Below are 6489 nucleotides of genomic sequence, written 5' to 3'. Positions count from 1 at the left end.
TTTATTACCACAGATCATTGTTAGTAACATCACAATAATACACGTTTCCTAGAAAGTGTTGTTTCAACAGTTAAGGTTTATGTTTTAATTTTGGTTTAAACATATTTTATCTGATCAATAATCTGTTGTACAGATGATTTCAACAATGGACCTCGTCACTATCGATCTGAGCAGCTTCTCGTCCGAGTGGACTGATCCCAGCACGGAGTCGGACACAGTCCACTCCACGTTCCTTCCGTCTGCTCCTGATTTGGACTCTGCTGCTCAAGACGATCTGCTCTTGCTCAAACTCATTGAAGAGGTTGATGTCGAGCAGTTAGAGAAAGACTTGACCTCAGAGTTCAAGATGACGACGGCCCCTGAAACCCACCCCTTCCAATGTGGAGCCACGACGGTTCCATCGTTTGGACGAGTGCTGTCAGAGAACACACTAAGGCACTACCATCAAGTCCCAGCTGGGTTGACTTGGGTCAACAGTGGAGTCCCCCCAGGGTTCTGGGTTCAGCCGCGACCAGCTGTGGAAGTCATGAGCCCGCTCGTCTTTTTGTTAGTGTCACACATGTTCATATCCAACTCCACGTCTTAAATATCGTCTTGAAATTAACTTTCCTTTTCATTCTAGCAACAATCAGAACATCCAGAAGACCTCCAGCCGCGCTCCTTCTCCGCCTCAGGCCTGCTCTTCCACGTTAGTCCTCACGTTTGATTCATCTAAATGCACACTTAACTCATAACATAGATCTAATGGCAATGATATGATGTTCCACCAGATGCTGTGGAGCCAGACCGTACGTCAAGAGACCAGCGAACGCCTTCATGGTTTTCATGAGGGAGAACAGGCAGATGGTAAAAAACACCATGAAGCCGAAAGATAGTGCCGAGACCAACACCATCCTGGGGCACATGGTGAGTGTCTAGAACACAGCCAGATTTGAACAAGTCCGAAAAGCTCTTGTTTGACGACCTGTTTTCCCTGTTTCTACAGTGGCGGAAGTTGTCGTCCCCAGACAAGGATTTATACTATGGGATGGCAAAGGATGAGAGAAGAATCCACGCCGAGAAACACCCAGACTGGTCGGCGGGCAATAATTATGTAAATAACTTTATTTTCTCTCTTTCTCTTTTGGTAAGTGTTTTGTTAATCTTTTTGTTTCTCTGTGTGCAGGGAAGGAAACACAAGAGGGAGAGAAAGAAGAAGAATCTTATCATCTAAAGCCGCCGTTTTAACTGCTGTACATATGTTGAGTGTAAATAAATTATTTTTAATCAAAAAGTCTTTTTGAATGCAGCAGATGATGTTGTCTACATCAGGGCTCGACAACCTTTATTGTGTAAAGAGCCATTTACGGGTCGTGTCCCGCCAAAATAAAACTCTGTTTGACGGATAAACTGAATCCTAAAAAGCTAATAGTCCTATAAAGTATATTTTACAAAAACAGGAAAACTTATTAAACTTATTAAATTTGAAGGAACACTTGCAGGATATGAGAAATTGTCCCTTTCTCTTGTCCCTTGATTTTAAAAATGAAACGCAAGACAATCCGTTCTCTTTTCTAAAAAAAAAAAAAGTCCACCCTTTATTCCAAACATTTTTAATTTAGAAAAAACATAAGTATTTTCAAATATTTACAATGTACAAGTTGCCTTGTAAACAATACACAACATTTGCAAATATTATATTAAGAAATATACACTTTTATTTTCAAATATCATCCCTTAAAAATATTGTGGCCACATGAGCAAGAACATAAATTAATTACAATTTCAAGGGATTAATCTGCAGTATTTATTGGTATTTGGAATGATAATTTTAAAGAAGAAAACATGAGTAGGGGACACTTTGATTTCTCTTAACCTATCGTTCAGAATACTTTTCACCGTCTGTCGGTCCTCCCTGGAGATGTTTGTCTTGAGTTTCAGTAGAGCGGACACGCGTTTTTCACTGGAAAGAAATGGACACGATTCGATAAATGGCAGGTTATTCTAAAATGGCATCGATCTTTTGGTCTGGACTTTATACTCGTCCTGATAAAGTTTGTATTTTGGTACCTGAGGTGGGGATACGAGGAGGCCAGTGTGACGACTTGCATCTGTATGGCCGGAACATCCTGGAGGCTCAACACTCCCGCAATCATGTCCAGGTATTACTTCAGCCAGTTTTCTTTGGACCCCTGCACACACATGTTTTAATAAGCTTTTAATTATCTCTTTGAAAAGTTAAATTAAATGTTTTTTTTATATTGAAAAGTTGAATTTATTTTAATTGAAAAATCTTTTTCAATAATTAGTATATTTAAAGGTAAGTAAGTAAGTAAGTGTTATTTGTAAAGCGCTTTTCGAGGCTAGACCATGAATAGTTCTTAAAGTAAGAACCAGAAATTTCAAATTGATCTTGAAAGAAACTGGCAGCCATTGAGAAACTGACAGCCATTGAAGAGTTTTAAGGATTGGAGAAATGTGAGTTCTTCTACTAGAGTGGGTCAGAATTCTTACAAAAATGTATTGCATGAAACCAAACACACCCTGTTTCATTTTACAATATCGGTTTTCATGGCATCAATCATAATGTCATCAGCAAAGGGACAATGAAATCCCGCGAGATTCTGGCGATAACTGAGGACGAGAGGATACACTCAACATATAAAGGTCATTTATATTATAGTTCAATTGGTAGCCTTTTAAATAACTATAAATATAATGAATGTTTATGTTTTGTTTAGGCTACGATTAAAAATAAAATAGAAATCAGAAAATGTATTTTTGAATTATTGGAATTAAAATATCAAACTCTACAGTAAAAAAACAATTAATTAATTTTGAAAGTATTCAAAAAATTGTAACCACAAAATCAACCTTTCGATATATACACATTATTGAATTCAATTATTTAAAAGAAACAATTAAATGCTTAAACAACATCATTTCAATAAAAACAAGTTTAAGGTTAAATTCAACATATTCTAATGTCACTGAACTACGTCCATAGTTTCACCACAGTTTCTCACCTGATCACTGAACCAACGTTGTAAAGTGTCGGCGTCGCTCGTCACTCTGTCGAAGGCCTCCTGCTGCTGAGCCCGACTCCTCAGCTTCACGTCTCCCTTCAGCAGCCGTCTGACGTATTCCACCGTCACCTCCTGGTGCAGCTGTCCGATCAACTCCTGAAGACACGGACCATGAGTCTTAGCTTGTGAAAACTTTTTTTTTTTTAGCTCTTTTTTAATACCTGGTGAGAAGATTCAGGGGATGATCATCTTGTCGAACGTTGACGAGTGAAGCCAATCGTGGGTTCCAAGCTTTCTGTGGTTTGGCTGGAGCGACACAAGTGATGGATTTTTATTTTGATCACCTGTACGTCTGTTATTGACACTCACCTTGAGCGCCTGGTGGACCGGGCTCAGTAGGAACTGGTGCGCCGATTGTTTCATGTCGGCCAGGACGCTCATGCATCTCTCTCGGACGTCGTCCAGGATCATGGAGCTCTTCTTCAAAATAAAATCCCTGCAGACACATGACAGTTGAGTCACATGACCACCTCGCGGTCACACCCTGAAGTCGGAGGCTCCACCTGAATTGTTGAATCCATCCGAGGTTGGCTTTGATGAACGGTTTTCTGCTCCACTTGTTTTGCTTCATGACGTCCTCCTGGAAGTCCTTGAAACTAAAACATTAATTCATTTGAATCTTTTTTCTTTTGACGTGAGAGACGTTACCTGCACAGCGAGTCGCTCAGTTCAAGTTATACACTGGACCTTCTCTCTATCACCCACGACCATTCCCGCTGAGGTCAGCATTCCGTTGATGAGCTGAAGTGTGAAAATGAAGTCATGGTTTGAAACGTTACCGCTACTAGATTTAGCCAAAAGAATCCTTTTTTTTCAAATACCTGAATGATGTCATAGGACATGGTGAAGCTTCCGTCCTTCTTTGTCGGCTCGCTTTTCCACGATTCCCTCGCTTCCGCCAGGACTTGACTGATGAACGTCGTCATCTCTGCCTGATCAAACCAAAAAAACTTGATACGTTATCAATCACGAGTTATGATTAAATCCTACAATCTTAGGTGTATAAATAGAAAAGTGTTAAAGATCAACCGAGACATCTTATCTATAAAAACATTTGTTCCAAAGGTTGTTAAAGTCATAATACGTAAGTTTGAAAAAAAAAATGTTGGCTCCCCCTGTGTCAGAAAAATATAACTGCAATGCTGTCAAATCAGTCAACCATGCCTGTTCAAAATGACAACAATCGAACAGAAAATACATTTGAAAAAAAAAGGTTTTAAGAAAGAACTGTTTTTTAAATACTTTTTTAATTTGTAGGTATTTTAACTGTGTATTGTTTTGTTGTTTAAGCGCTTTGTGACCCTGGTTTATGGAATAGGGAAATTCCGATTTTTTAATTATTGGAATCAAAACATCAAACTCTATATGTAAAAAAAACAATTCATTAACTGTGAAAGTATTTTTAAAAATGTATTAAATAATTCAATAACTTTGTGTAGTTTTGTCTCTCAGGACAAACCTGATGATGAATGAATAATGAATGGAAATTACTTTTGTCTTGCCCATCAAAGTTGTCTTCAATGAAACGATTCACTAGTTACTAAATTAAGTCATATTGTAAGGGGTGGAGTCAATTTATACAACTTATATTTATAATAAACAAATGGTAAATTACATGTTTTTTCTTGTCTTGACCACATTTTTAAAAAACTAAATTCACTTTATATTATCAAATTTTACAACCTGAAACAAAATAACAATGCTTGGAAAATGTTTGTTTTTTTATCTTATTCTTCAATAATGTTTTACAAGCTTATATTACTGTGTAGTTAATGTGTAAATATACCTGTTGTTTGCTCAGGTACTGCTCCTGCAGCGACGCCACCATGTGGTCAGGCAGCAGACTTCCTAGACCTTCAAAGTTGATCTCTGGCGCCAAAAGAGGGTTCTTAAACAGTCTTATAGAATAAGAAGATTATATTGATAAATATAAAATCACTTTAATTTCCAGTTAAAAACAAAGAAGGAAGTTCAAGGTAGGAATAGCATTGGTGGGGAATTGGACGGGCAACTTACCCAGGATAATAGTCAGTGACCCATTGCAGCAGGAACTTGCAGTCCTCATCCCCCAGCCCGAACTCTGCAATCTCCTCCAAGCCTTTGCTCATTTACTGGTGGTACAGCTCGGCATAGAACTGACAGATGTCCATCTCCGGAGGGTAGCAGCTCTTGACCACCTTCACGACCGTCAGCAGGTCCTCCTTCATCTGCAGGCCCATGCTGTGGATCTTCGCCTGGAGGCAGTTCTGCTTCACCGGATTGCTGAGACCGACGGGTTCTCCATTCGCTCCTCCACCAGGCTGGTGAGCACTTGGTCGTGTTGTTGCCTCCATTTGCTCTGCCTCCAGGATGGCGCCGACCCGGCCATTTGATCCACCAGTTGGTCCTGCTCCTCCTGCAGCTGGACTGCTTTCACGGCGGACACTAACACGGCCGCTTCTTGTTCCCCCTTCAGAGACTCTTGGTCTATATGGTCTGGATCACGAGAGTCTCCAGGATTTTCTGGTCCAAAACAAGCTTGAGGACTTTTTTGTCTTCCTCTGATTGACCAAACAGAAGCTTCTCTTTGTCCACCAGCTGAAGAGCTGCCTCGTAAAAGTGAGATTGCTCCAGGTCTTGGTCAAAGGAGACGACTGGAAGAGAAACAAATAAGTGGTTAGATATTGAGCGTTCCTTCTGACCTTTGCTGACTGGCCATATTTTGGGGAACCTCCAACCTCCGGCTGGGCTTCCCTCTGGGATCGGTGGCACGTGTGACGCCGCTGACCTTGACCGGAGCCTCATTCAAGCCGTTTGCTCTGCAGGAAAACCATAATACAGCGTTTAAATGACAAAAGGGTTTTTTCCATTCATACATGATTTTTTCTTACACTTCTGAATATTTTAAGATGCTGAACAATCATTTTTAAGAACAAAAAAACCCATTATTTGCCATTTTTTAACCTCATCTAGAGCCTGATATTTAATTATTGGCACTAAACTGTCAAACATTATCAACTTCAACTTCTATCCTCAGCCAGATTTTATGTTAAAATACATTTACATTTACACAGAAATTCAAAACACATTGTTAACGCAAACATCCTACTCACCAGATTTGTTCGTTTTGAGAGGATTCTCTTCCAAGCAGCCTTTGGCTGATGTGAGCTCCTGGAAGTTACAGTCGGGGAAATAACTCTCTGGTCCTCTGAGCGTTGGAGGATTTCTGAGGCTACAGGCTCCTCCCACTTTCCTCCCACCCCTTGCGTGCACACACCCACGCACTCATCGTACTTTCACCTTCACTTTTGTCTCGTTGTTTGCACAAGCATGCTTCTAGTTTTCATGCGGCACCTTCATTCCAGGGCAGCAACATTTGGATGACTTTGCCAGGTGTTATTGTGAATAAAGGTCACAATTTAAATCCAAGTCAAAGTTTCAGGTC

At 40.0% G+C, this 6489-nt stretch overlaps 1 pseudogene; it reads right to left on the bottom strand.

The window, feature by feature from the left end:
- Nucleotides 1-1345: 1345 nt before the first annotated feature.
- Nucleotides 1346-5173, bottom strand: LOC148071575 (tumor necrosis factor alpha-induced protein 2-like; annotated as a pseudogene).
- Nucleotides 5174-6489: the final 1316 nt, after the last annotated feature.

Source organism: Callionymus lyra, chromosome 9, assembly GCF_982586985.1.
Source record: "Callionymus lyra chromosome 9, fCalLyr1.hap1.1, whole genome shotgun sequence".
In the NCBI taxonomy this organism is placed as follows: Eukaryota; Metazoa; Chordata; class Actinopteri; order Syngnathiformes; family Callionymidae; genus Callionymus; species Callionymus lyra.
Note: the sequence above shows the minus strand (reverse complement) of the source record. Positions and strands in the feature narration are given on the sequence as shown.